This window comes from Rhinolophus ferrumequinum, chromosome 17 (assembly GCF_004115265.2).
Source record: "Rhinolophus ferrumequinum isolate MPI-CBG mRhiFer1 chromosome 17, mRhiFer1_v1.p, whole genome shotgun sequence".
Classification (NCBI taxonomy): domain Eukaryota; kingdom Metazoa; phylum Chordata; class Mammalia; order Chiroptera; family Rhinolophidae; genus Rhinolophus; species Rhinolophus ferrumequinum.
Genome location: NC_046300.1, coordinates 3,653,617 through 3,667,600, shown reverse-complemented (window position 1 = coordinate 3,667,600; position 13,984 = coordinate 3,653,617).

Genomic DNA, 13,984 nt, shown 5'->3' with positions numbered 1-13,984 from the left:
AGACCTAGAAGAGGTCTCGGAGAGCACGTGGCCGCGGGCCTCCTTTTACAGAGGACTCCGAGGATCCAAGAGGTCACGCACAAGGTCACACGACGAATGTGCAGATGTCGGGACTCCTGCCCAGACTCCTGATTTTATGCTAGTCAGGAAGACGGCACCAAGCCTAACAAAAAGCCTCAGCTCGTTTTCACCCAAAACAAACAAACGAAAAAAACGACCCACACGAGATGAATGTAACCCGCTCTCACTTTCATTCAGGTTCTCACACCGTGAGGAGAGTCCGGTCGTTGGCTCGAATGCCAAGGCTGAATGAAACTGAAATTGATCTGAGGCGTGTGCAGAGCGAGAACAGGCATGAGAAATCTTTGTAAAGCCATAGAAATGAAAATCTGTTGAGGGCAAAAGCACAACTTCTACAGCCTAAGCTCAAGGCCATAGGTGAGGTTTGTGGAGGCAGGGGCTGGGGGCAGGCGTGGGATGAGGAGGAGCTGCCCACAGAAAGGGCAGCACCTTCGGAAAGGGGACAGTTCAGAGGAACAGGGTGGCATTCCCAGCTCAAATCACAACGCCTACCCAAGGCGTCCCTGACCTTCATTTATAGGAGTGGAAATCAACAAGAAGTTTCACCGTGACATTAGGCAACGAGAACTAGCCAAAGAACACAAAGCAGGATTTCCTTTCCTTGACCCAGAAGGTGAAAACGATGATGATTTAAACAGGAAAGTATACAGGCATGCAGGTGGAGGGCAGGGCAAGGAGGGAGGTGGTGATCCAGTGAAGAAGTAGGAGAAAAGTGTAGAAATTTGTCATCATGGCCAGACCGGTAAAAAGTCTGTGCAAACCCCTCCCCCCACACAAACACAAAGAAAGCATGGGGCTCTTAAAATAACCAAGAGGGTACTTTCCCTTTTTTAAATTTTCCTCTTTTTTCTTTTTGTCTCGGTGAGAGGGAATGTGATTACCCTAGGGGTACACATGTTTGAGGAATTGGTGATTTGAAATCATTGGCATCATTTTGTAGAGTCAGACCAACTAAGTGGGGCCACAAACCCAGGGGGACATTCATTTTCATAGACAAGGTTGGGGGAGAGTTTCCTGTTTTTGAAAACTTAGTTGAGAATTTTTTTTTAAATGCCTTTCTTTTCTCATCTGCTTTCCTCTCTTTATTAAGCGGAAAGGGAGAGAGAGAGGGAGGGAGAGAGAGAGAGAGAGAGAGAGAGAGATGCCAGCAATTCTGAAAAGGCCCTTCCCCCCCACCAGACACTCTATGTAAATATCAACCCCGCCATCTTGTGGCCAATGGGTATTTGTGCACTTGGCTTAAATCAATGAAAAATGAACAGCCAGAGAATTTGAAAAAAAAACCCTATACTATAATTTCTCATTACCTTCAATCACTAAATAAAATATGAACTCTGATGCCATCAATATTAACTAGAAATCAAAGTGGAGGTGAGCTAGATGCTTGTTTTAAAGTATTTGTTACAAAATGAAGGGCAATTAAAATTTAATAGATACAAAGCCCTTCACCAGAATCTAACACATCAGCACCAGCTGGAGAACGTGTCCAGGTCGCGAGGGCTTTTATTTTCCACACAAACTACAGTAGGTGCCCTTATCCTTCCCTCCTTCGGCCCCTCATCGTTTCCTGCCATTGTTTTGTTGCCTTCTCCTCCAGTATTGCTCCCAGAATGTAGTCAAGTTCCCCAGATGAGGGTTACCTTTGTGCTTTTCACCGTGTGTCCTCAGTGTTTAGCGCCGTCCTGACACATAGTAGGCACTCAATAAATATCTGTCAAGTGAATTTGATCGAATTCAAAATAATAAAGTAAACTCTTAATTTAAAAAGGCAGTTCTCTGAAAACATGTAAATTAGAGAAATCGCTCTGGTGGAAGGGAACTAACATTTCTCAAGGAATCTAGTCAAACTGGTTTAGCGATAAGTCTCTGGTTCTTTCAGAAGTTGCCATGTTTGGGGTTTTGCGGCCAACAGTCAAACGTCCAGAATGTGTCCGCTGGGCGGTGAGATGTCCTTCCTTCGTCCTGAAGACCTGGGGTCTTCAGCAGTGACTGACACCTTTCAGAACCTGGTAATTAATCAGATGAGGTGAAGAGCACTCTTTGGGTGGCCTTGGTTTTGTGCTTTCCGCCCCACGAGTATGGGAACTCTGTTTCTTCTCCCAGTGCCCCTGGCACATGATCTGAATGCAAAGCTAGCTTGTAAGGTGGGGACATGGAAGGGTGATGGATGGAAGGGTGGATCCCGGGACTTAAAGCAAAAGAGAAAGTTTCCAATGTCCAAAGAGTCTTTGAACTTATGTTCATAGTTCTGATACGTCACGTGTTGCATTCGCTCCCTGATTTTATGCGACCTTTATTTAAATACCATCTCTTTGGCAACGGAGTGATTTTTGACACTTGGGATTAAAAATAATGTCTTTGTAAAATGGCAAACCGTCTTGATATTTCATTACAGACCTTTTAACAAATTTCTATTCTCATCCGAAACTCTTCTTCCAAGAAGAACAGAGATTCCCATCAGTGGTTTTACAAAAACACAGTGCTTTTCAGTGGTGAGAGTCCAATCAGAGGGGACGTAAGCCCTGGCGGGAGGACCAGGCTGGGAGCCGGAGACCTGGATTCCACAGGTAGCTTCTCCTCTGCAGCAGCTTGTGACCTTAAGCAAGTCCTGCGTCTGTTTGGGCCCCAGTTCCCTCCTCTGCCATGTGGGAGATTTCACTGGATGGTCCCCAAGGCCCTTCAGGCTCTTCATACAATTTAATTTCATTTTGAGGCTTTGTATTTCCCCACGTGCCTCATCCTTGGGTTCAAAAAATGTCCGCGATTTAATCCCAGACCTGTGAGTACGCAACCTTCCATGGCAGAGGGGACTTGGCACATGTGACGAGGTTAGGGAGGACCTGGAGATGCAGAGCTAAGCCTGGATTGTCCAGGGGGCCCAAGCTAATCACAGGTCCTTAAAATTGGAGAACTTTTCTGGTTGTGATCAGAGAGACATGTGACGACGAGAGAAGGGTCAGATAGGACACTGGTGGCTTTCAAGATGGAGGAAGGGGGACCCTGTGCCCCAAGGAAGATGAGCAGCCTCCAGCAACCCCCAAAGACCAGGGAACAGACTCTCCCTGGAGTTTCTGGAAAGGAACACAGCGCTGCTGACAGCTTGACCTCAGCCCAGTCAGACCTGGGTCGGGCTTTCTGACCTGTGGAACTCTACGATAAAAAATGTGTATCGTATAAACTGCCCAATTTGTGCTAATTCATCATGGCACCTATAGAAAACTACCAAATATGCCCTACGAATACAAGTAATACTCACAAGTCTGGCACTTTCCACAGCCCATTGACTGGGCAAACGAGGCTTCCTGCAAGGAGATCCAGGAGGCTCAGTTAGTCTGGACCCCACACTCATCAGAGTCCTCAAGTTTAGAATTTTTGACACTGATCTCCAAACAATTCCTTTGGAAAGTGAATGTATATACAGGGGACCTCGGAGATATTGCAAGTCCCGTTCCAGACCACCGCAATAAGGCGAATGTTGCAGGAAAGCTTGTCACATGAATTTTTTGGTTTCCCAGTGCATAGACAAGTTGTGTTTACACTATAACTTTTATACAGCGTCTTAAGTGTGTAATAGCATTAGGTCTAAAAAATAATCCACACAATATCCATACCTTAATTTAAAAGTACTTTTCTGCTAAAACTGCTATCGTCTGAGTCTTCGGGGGGTCACAGGCTTCTTGCTGGTGAAGGGTGTCACCTCGACGTTGATGGCGGCTACTCGTGGGGGGTGGTTGCTGAAGGTTGGGGTGTCTGTTGCAATTTCTTAAACTAAAGCAGCAATGAGGCTTGCCACGTCGACTGACTCTTCCTTTCACTTGAACACTTAGAGGCCATTGTAGGGTTATTAAGTGGCCTAATCTCAATATTATTGTGTCTCAGGGAACAGGCAGGCCCGGGGGGGGGGGGGGGAGAGAGAGAGAGAGAGAGAGAGAGAGAGAGAGAGAGAGAGAGAGAGAGACGGAGGAATGGCCAGCCAGCCGGTCAGTGGAGCAGTCAGAACACACACAGCGTTTACCAAGTTCATGGTCTTCTATGGGTGTGGTTCGTGGGGCCCCGTAACGGTTGCAATAGTAACACCAAAGATCATGGATCACAGGTCACCATGAAAAATATAATAATAATGAAAAAGTCTGAAGTATTACAAGAGTGACCAACATGTGACCAGAGACACACGTGAACAAACGCTGCTGGGAAAAGGGCACCAATAGACTTTCCTGATTCAGGGTTTCCACAAAACTTCAATTTATATAAAAAACAACATCTGTGAGGCACAGTAAAACAAGGTGTTCCTGTACTCTGTGTGTGTGTGTGTGTGTGTGTGTGTGTGTGTGTGTGTGTGTATACATACATACACATATCCATTCCATCAGCTATATCCGCCCTGATTAATTTATCAGCACCCCTAGAAAAGCCATGGAATGGTATAAGAAACCCAATTGATAACACGTAACAAATGTCACTCAGGCTAAGCCAGTTGCCCCGGGTACGCCCAGTGTGAATAGTAAAAGGACATTCCCAGGTCATGTGTCATCAGCTCTGGAGCAGAAAGGTGGTTAGTGTGGGCGTGAGGAACTTGGAGGCCTAACGTAGCTTCTGGATACATGTAAACTTAGAGAGGGAAGGAGATCCTGGGACTCTCCTCGGCTGCCTCCTTCATTTCACAGGTCACCAAAAGGAGACTCAAAGGATCGGGGAACTGTCCCCAAACTGAAGTGTAACACCTGGAATGGTCTTTCTGCTCTAGCAGAAGTTCTTCTCATGCAAAGGAAAGCAGGATTGGAAAGTGTCCTGGAGTCTACACAGCTTGAGCCTACCTTGGCAATCAGCTGGTACCTCACCTTTTCAGGTCCTGCTACTCATACCAGGAAGTCGGCCATGACTTGAGGAGCAGGCAGGAGAGGAGGCAGCTGGGATGTAAAAACGGACACTCAGGTAATCGGTCAACTCATGCTGGCTGGAGATGGGCACACACATCTCAAAATGCTGGCGAGACTCTCTGCTTTAAAGTGGTCTAGAATCCGCTTGGGCCTAAACAGTCTGGATAACGTGGATGTTATCGCTGGTTGCTTTGATCCCTTAACAAACATTGGTGAGAAGTCTAGAAGGTTTGAGCTGGAAGAAACCTGAGGAGCAGCCAGTTTGTCCCCAGAATTATGCAAATGCAAATGGCCCAAGAAACTCAGGGATGCATTCCAGGGGTGCAGCCAGGATTTCAGCCCCTTTTATCACTCCTCCACTCTGCTCACTGAAACTTCGATGGTGCTTTCCTGGGAAGACTGTCAAGCATCCTGAAACGTGTTAAGTCTTAGCCCCACCTACTTGCCTCTCAGTCTGGCAGTTGTGCCTCTTGAGGTCAGAATTCATGTGCTCTGAAAGAGTGAAAAAAGTGCACTTGCAATCCCACTTTTTGGTGAATGAATGACAGGCAGTCCACTTCTATGATGAGGATACAACTTCTTTACGGAGACTGGACTGGAAAGAACTAATTATACACCAGTCATCTGGTCCTCTAACCATGACATTGCTTGGGAAAACCACGGACTTTTCACTTTCCTTTCATCCACCAAGTAATGTTAACTAGCCTTCAGTGATGAACAGACACTCAGCGTAATATATTTAACATTAGATAAAGATGTCCATCTAGAGCCATTAGATAAACTTGAATTTGATGTAAACCTAATTTGAAGATGTTATTTAAATACTTCACACCTCAGACCTTTGCTAGGGCAGTCGCTTGGATGATTTATTCCTGATTTCTCTAAATTCACTCTGACAAGGTGCACAAAACGCCTCCTATCAAGTGATACCATTTTAGGAAAATTCGTTTTACTGTTAATACTTAAGGGATGGAGGATGTCAGATTTGGGATATCTGCATTCTCCTGGGATACTTGATATGCATCCCTGTGCTGATTTGAAACCTCATCCTAGGAGTGCATGGGTAAGAAGTGTTGTGTGAGACGAGCACTACGTGTGGATCCGCCATTCGCAAAGATTGATAATGCAATAAAATACTCAACTTTGAAGCTGTGAGTAATAAAAATGTGACCTTTCCATGATAGTTCTGAATGCACTTTAAAATTATGCGGTGCCCTGGGGTCACTCAGGAGAGTATTACTTTTTATAGCTCAGAAGACCACAGAACTTCGGAAATCAAAGGGACTTTCTTTTTTCATCCCGTTCAGGGTTGACAACTAGATTTTGCATGGTTGCCAACCACAGTCTGCCCTCCATATTCACGGGTTCCACAATCGTGGCTTCAATTAACCGTGGATCAAAAATAATTCAGAAAAAAAAAAATGTTGTTTGTTGCTGACATGTACCTACGAGGCTTGCGTCTGTACAGAGCGTGCAGGTTTTTTTTCTTGTCATTACTCCCTAAACAATACAGTACAACAGCTAATTACCCAGCATTTCCATTGTACCAGGTTTTCTCAGTGAGTGACCTAGAGGTGACGTAAAGTATACGAGAGGGTGTGCATATGTTACATGCAAATTCTATGCCATTTTCCAGGAGGGACTTGAGCGGCTGTGGATTTGGGTGTCTGTGGGGTCCTGGAACCCATCCCCCAGGGGTGCTAAGGCTCGACTGTGCAGTTGGCAGGCCTGGCTCTGGTGTGCTGTGGGGACAATTGTGATGTGACTGACAGGCTCAGTGCACAGGTGTGAGGTGAGCAAGTCGGTCAGCCGTGGGCAGAGGAAGCAGAGTCACTGACAGGACACGTGTCTGCTGCCCCAATGATGCAGCTGTCCATTGCAAAGAGGGGCAGCCTAAGGCCAAGTGGAGACCAAAGCATTGGCCAGAGCCAGCCAGCTGGTCTGTGGTGGGGCCGGACTGGCCAGTGCCCTTTCTATCATAACAGGCTAGCTCTATGAGATCAGCTCATAACTTCTAGAAAACGGGAGATCAAATAACAGTTTCTCGGCTATCTGAAAACTTTGACAGAAAAGAAAAAGAAACAAAAGCAGAACATAGATTTGGATGGTGACATCCCATACCCAGGAAATTTGTGGCAGTTCACTGGTAGTCCAAGCGAATCTGAAGTTCATTTTCTAGTGAGGCACCATGTGGTATAAACTAAAGGCGTGCTTTCAGAATTCATTTTTATACACTCAATAAGTGTGTCGAACGTCTGCGCCATGCAAGGTACTGTGTTCGAATTGTGGGAACACCAATGATGTATCCTATGCAAACATCCCCTAGAATTCACCCAACAGACATTTACTGAGCACTTGCTCTAATTAGGCAATGTACTCAGTCCTAGAAATTCAAAACCAAGTACAACCTGCCTTAAAGGGATTGTTCTCCTCGTAGGGAATATCTGGCTCCAGAACCAAAAGCTACAGCAGCTCTGTTTGTGGTTTAGATCTGCAGGGGTTTCTAAGAAACAAACAGAGATGATGCTCCAAAGACGGGTAAAGTATAGGAAGGGAGAAGCTGGCAATTTTTCAAAACAAATGCCCAGTGAAGATGGGAAATTCAGGCTTTAAATATTTTACATCTTTTTATTGAAGTATAGCACATACATAAATTAAAGCACACGGCTCAGCGAGTTAACACACAGAATGGACTCATTGCACCCACGGAACCATCACCCAGGTCTAGAAGCAGAACACTGTCAGCACAGGTGCTCCGTCCTTTGTCCTCCCAAGTAGTCCCCCTTGCATCGGCCCCGAGGGTGACAGCTATCCTGACTTTTTCATCAATTTTTAAACAGACGGAATCACATTATACGTATTGTTTCATCTCTGGCTTCTTTCGCTCAACGCTCTTTTTATCAGAGTACTCCAGGTTCTAGTAGCTTCAGTTCTTCCATTTTTGTTACTGTATAAATACACTTCCGTTTCTTTACCCATTCTGTTTCTGGGGGACATTTGTGTCGCTTCTCTGAGCATTCTTGTACACGCATGTCTACTGGGGGGCGTACCTGTATGTAGCATTGCTGGGCCAGGCATGGAGATATGGTGAATATTATATAAATACTTCCATTTCCACAGTGGCTGCAACCAACGCATACTCATAGCTGTACTGTTGGAAAGTTCCATGGTCCCAGGGCCCCATCCACACCTGGTGCTTTCAGTATATTTGACATTAGTCAGTCTAATAGGTATCTCATTAGAGTTTGATTTGCATTTCCCTGCATTACTAAGGAGGGTGATGGCAGTCTCATGTCGGCTGGGCATTGGGAGATCCTCCTCTGGGACGTATAACACATGTGCACACCTCTTGCTCATTTCTCCTTGGGACTGTCTGTGTTTTTAATTTGTGCAAGTGTTTTGACAAGTTGGATCATATTCAAAGTATGAACTTCTGTTCATCAAAAGGCTCGAGTGTTTCCACTCCAGATGCATAAACCTCCCCAGTTATTTGAGAAGAGAGAGTTTGCTGCAAAGAATTACCAACTAGATACAAAGCCGGCAACTAGGTAACTGACTGGAGCAAGGCCTCCTGGAGGTAGGGCTGCAGGGACCAGCGAACTCCAGGACCTGAAGGACAAAGGGACAGCTTGGCACCAAGCTTGGAAGCCCAGAGAGGGGGCTTCAGCTCAGCTTGCTCAGCTGACATGTGGTTCTCCGAGGAGGCGCTGGGCCACTGAGAAGGTGCCGTCAGGCAGTTCTGCAAGTGCTGGGAGCACCGCAAACTGGACGGGGTGGCTGCTATGGGACCCAATGAGCTGGTGCTGCTGGTTCCCCGGGGGAGGGGGGTGTCCCCTCCTCCAGCCTCCAGTTCCCTCCAGCTGCCCTGTGGGCGGCTCTCGAGGCTGGGCCTCCGAGCCCCTTATCCACAAAGACGGGGTCAGGGTGGAGCAGGGGGACTGTAGCCAAATTCCCAGCAAGAGAACAAGGAGGCGAGCCTGGGCTGGGGCGAGATGGACAGCCAGCAGTGGGCTTGGAACTAGGCTCAGTGTGCCGAGCGGTTAATGACAGCTCGCCTCGGAGAAGAAGCATGTTCCGAGGCTTCTCTGCCTTGTCACATCTCATCTCCCAGCAGCCCTTTAAGATGACAACTCTCACCATCGCCCCTTGAAACAAGAAGAAATAAAGGCAATGGAGTTTAGGGAACCTGCCCAAGGTCACACAGAGAGAGCGTGCCAGGTAGAATACATAACAATTCAGAGCAAGCTAATTCATTTGTATCTTCATATTCGAATCCAAAACTAAAGCGGACTAACTGTGAAAAACCTCTAATGGATCATGTTAAATGAGATATGGAAACTAATAGTAGGTCCCCTGACTTAAGAGAACTTTTACAGGAATCAGTATTTCCTGGTCATATTAGCTCATAAAAATACGGTGGACGGCATCCATATCTTTTCTTGTTTACCTTCTACACTCTTTATCTTCTTTCAGTGGCCTTTCAGGAACCTTTGTTGCAGTGGTGAAACACCCCAGGTGCTACTGATGTGGGTTGTTTGGAATCATATTTACCGACTGTTGCTTTCCTTTCTGGGCTTCGTTCTCACAGGTGATCATTCTCTCCAGGTGGGGACAGTCCTGTGCCTTCTGTGGAATCAAAACCGATGCCCAGGCTGCTCGCAGAGCCAGAACCGGCAGGAGAAGTCTCTAGTGCGTGTGTCGCCTGCGGGGACCTTTGGATGTGGTGGAACCGCCCACAGTCACCTCGCTTTCCTCGCCTGGACACGCTACTGCATCTGAGGTTTGCAGAAAATGCCAGAACTCATTTATCCATTTATTCTCAGGCTGAAGTGTAAGGTAAGCAGGAAAGCTGACCGCCTTTAGAAGACAAGCCGGCGTGGCAGTCTTGTGGAGTGAGGGGTGGGAGCTGAGCTGCAGTGGGCACCCTCGGGGTCTCAGGCACGGTGCCAGTTAGTCCCAGTGCCTCCGGGTGGGGGTCTCCCAGCCCCGTCCCACCCTCCCCAATACAACTGGCCTGCCCCCTTGCAGCCAACACTAATTGCCAAATGGAAACCTGATCCCATGACTCATTGCTTTGGGGAAGGTAAAACTCTGAACAAGTCCACAAGGCCCATTTCTCTGCAGCCTCCCCTCGGCCACTTCCGCCTTCACTCCTTGACCTCCGGCCCCCTGAGTGCCTCCTGCCTCAGGGCTCTCGCGCATGCGGTTCCTGCTACACTCTTCCCTCCCCCACCGCCTCTTCCCATAGCTGACTCTCAGTGATACTTCGCTGTGCTTACCTGAGGGAGGTTCTCTGGCTTTCCTCCCCTGGCAGGTCAGGTCCTCCCAAGACTTCCTCTTTGTGGCATCCATCGTTTATGACAGATGCTCACATGTCCACGAATCCCACGTGTTCTGTTTTTCCCACTAGACTGTAGGTTCCAGGGAGAGGGTGAGCCTGTTCTGTTCACCTCTGGGGTCCTCAGCCCCTCGCACTGCACTGGAGCAAGGTCACCATTCCAACAGATGTCACGAGGGGCCACAGACTTCCATGACCACAGCCGGGGGTGGGGGTGCCGTGAGCAGCCCCTGGAGCCTAGATTTGCCTTGAACTTTCTCTCCAGAAAGGCCAGTGCCAAGCAATATCCTCACACCAATTAATTTCATTTATTTATCCATCTGGCTAGGCTGTGGCTTGACTGTCACTCTCCAGGGGTCATGGGGTCACTGTATGAGCAATCGGATTGGGAGGTTGGAAGTGGGGGCCCGGGGATCTGCATTTGGACCAGCACCGCAGGTGTCCTGGGACCACCTTGAAAATCACTGCCCTGACCGTGCAGCCCCAAACCAGTCTGACCTCCGAAATCTCTCCTCCACCTCAGGACCCCTGCACCATCACATTCTGCCCTGCGTGCATTTGCTTTCACTGCTGTGACAAAGGACCTCAAGCCCAGTGCCTTAAAATGACACCGATTTATCACCTTACGGTTCTGGGGGGCAGAAGTGCAAACTCAGTCTCACTGGGCTGACACCAAGGTGCCAGAGGGACTGCGCTCCTTCTGGGCTTCTGGGGGTGTCCCTTTCCTTTCTGAGCTTCTGGAGGCCACTGTGTTCCTTGGCTTTTGGTCCCACTCACTGGACCTCTTCTTCTGTTGTTCCGTCTCCTCTGACTCTGACTCTCCTACTTTCTTCTTATAAGGACCCTAGTGATTACACTGAGCCCCGGGATGCTCCAGGGTAATCTCCCATTCAGGACCCTCAGTGTCACACACCTGCACAGCCCCTGTGCCACGTAAGGTGCCAGGGGTTGGTACGTGGACACCTCTGAGGACCATTATTCTGCCCAGGACTCCCCAGGCCCCACACCATCCTTCTTCCCTACCATCTCTAGGAAGGAAATGCCCCCTTAGCTGCCAAGGCTAATGCCAGCACCCCCCCCACACACTCACACACACACACACACACACACACACACACACACACACACACCACCTGGCGTCTAATAGTATCTGTCGCTGTCTCCCACTGGTGATTACGGTCTCTTTGGAGACAGGCTGGTCTGGGTTTGAATTCTCAGCTCTGCTGCTCCCAAGCTATGCCACCTTGGTCCTTGGTCACAGAACTTCAGCTCTCTGGTTCCTTCCGGTGGGCCTACAGATGCCTGCCCTAAGGGCTGCTGGGGGGTGACTGGAAATCACGGTGCAGAGCCTCTTTCCCAGGGCCTGGCAGGGGGAAAGCATTCGGGTCAGGCAGTAGGTCCCTGCGATCACTATCGTCGATGTCTCCCCTTTATCTGTCCTAAGGTGGGGTCTGGAGGTCTGTCCTGCTTTGAAACGTGGCTGAGCCATCACACTGACCGCGCATATCGTGACTGGATACACATCGGCCGGGCTTGTCCCTCTGTCACGTTCTTTTCCGAGTTTCTCCACCACTGGCCTATTTGCTGAGCACACAAAGGTGAGTCCCTGCCCTCAGCAGACTTTCCACACAGCGGGGTAATGGGACACATAAAAATAAAATTCAAAATAAAGTGGCAAGTGCCATAGTCACTTAAGGAGATCGGGAGAGATTCCAGATGAAGGGATACTTATGCTGAGCGAGGGAAGAACTGCTTTTGCAGGAAAAAGGTTCCTGCTCTTTGTCTTCAACGATCATACCACTGCCCGAGGCATCAGGCCAGGCTGTATCATCAGCAAGATTTATGCTTGAGTGTTTCTGAATAATAAGGGTTTCACTGCTCTGCTCTTCCAAGCCTGAGCCTGGCACAGACGAGCGTGTGGTGGGGGCCCGGCCAATCCCAGCATACCTTGCTTTTCCAGGGACGGGAGGGCTGTAATTTTAAAACTGCACAGTCAGTTCTCTCGACTGCAGCATGGTGGCTGCCCGAGCGTCTCCAGCCAGCACAGAGACTCCTGCCTGCAGGAGAATGGCCAGGGGACAAAGCACAGAGCCATCAGGCTGGGCCACACGTCAGCGGCTCCCTGAGTTTAGAGCTTGACTCATTCGAGCAAAGCCAAAGCCTCCCTCTACCCATTCGATGCATTCCAGCTTTCTAGAACCTCGGAACACCAAGGTGGCTAAACACTGGAGTATGCACAGTAACAACAAAATCTCCCAAAAAGCATCAGTCCACCAACAGAGAGAGCAATCCCCACCATCGTTCCTCAACTTTATTAATGCAGCGATCAGAGTGGCAACCCCACACCAAGCCGATGCTGTCCCCGGAGCACAGCACCCTTCCAGGGAGTCGTGGGGACCCCGTCTTCATGCCTGCACATTCTCAGTAGAAGCTTTGCAGTTGCCAAAGCACTGGGTGACTGCCAGATTTCTGGATAGAATATAAAATTTACGCCTTTAGCAAACTCGAAGGATGCCTTCATTTTAGTTCATGAAAACCAAGTTTTGGTTGCCCATAGTTTTGAACTTTATTAATGAATAGCCCTGAGTCGTGCATCCAAATGAAAATCTGTGGGCTTGTGTGTCCCGTCTGCAAAGAAGACCTGCATCCCGGGATACATTCACAGTCCGTGCAGGAGGACCGCGGTGGCCTGCTCTGAGTAAACCCACCGTCCATCCCCACCTGCCAGCGCCACTGACTTGGTTCTCTCTGTCGTCTGTCTTGGGGGAAGCCGAGGAGTGTCGCAGACAATGAAAGCTAGAAAATCACCACGAAGCTCCCATCCCTTCGGGAGGCCATGGCTGCTCATCATGAAAGATGGAGATGCTAGAACTTACCTCTCGGGAGTGCTGTGACTTCAAGGGAGGGTCACATGCAAAGCACGCCCAGGACTTTATCAGAGTGAGTGCTAAACAAGTATTCGTGAGAGGCACGACCTGAGCTTCTAACGTACAGGAAGTGCTCTGGCCAGCTGCCAGCAACCCCCCACACACACACGCAGAATATTCCTGATCAAACAACAGCCGTCTCGAGGGCACGATGCTGCCCAAGCTCTGGTCCATTCAGAGGGATCATATGTTTCTGTTTGCGTAGGAACATCTCAAGCTCAGTGCCTGCCTCTGTCCAGTAAAATCATTCTGCATTTGCTGCATTCCCAGGGCAGGAAGTGGTGGACAGCTCTTGCCACCCTGGGGCTTACACTGTTACCTGTGCGTGTCTCATCTCAGCTACGATTGTGCCCTTTTGGGGAAAAATTTGTACAAAATACACCTTTTAATTTTCTTAAATTGCAAAAGTAATTATAGTTATGTTTATTCGTAATCACGACACATTGAAACATATAAAGGTTTTAGAAGCCAGTGAGAGGGAAGGAAATCCCGGAATCCAGAGGTAACCACTAGTTCAGAGTATTTCATTATTTTGTCTGTGCATTGCTTCTCATTTTGTTCTTCCAGTAATGAAGAGAAACTGACTCTGGCTCACAGAAGCAGAGAAATAATTCATTAGGACGCTATCAGATAACTCCCAAAATAGTAGAATCTAGTTTGTTTCTACCTTGCCTCTTTGAACAGGGCTGAGACGAACATCATTAGGTGTAAATTTTTGTCTGCTGTTGAGCTAGTCCCGTAGGGTGGGTTTCCAGAAGCAG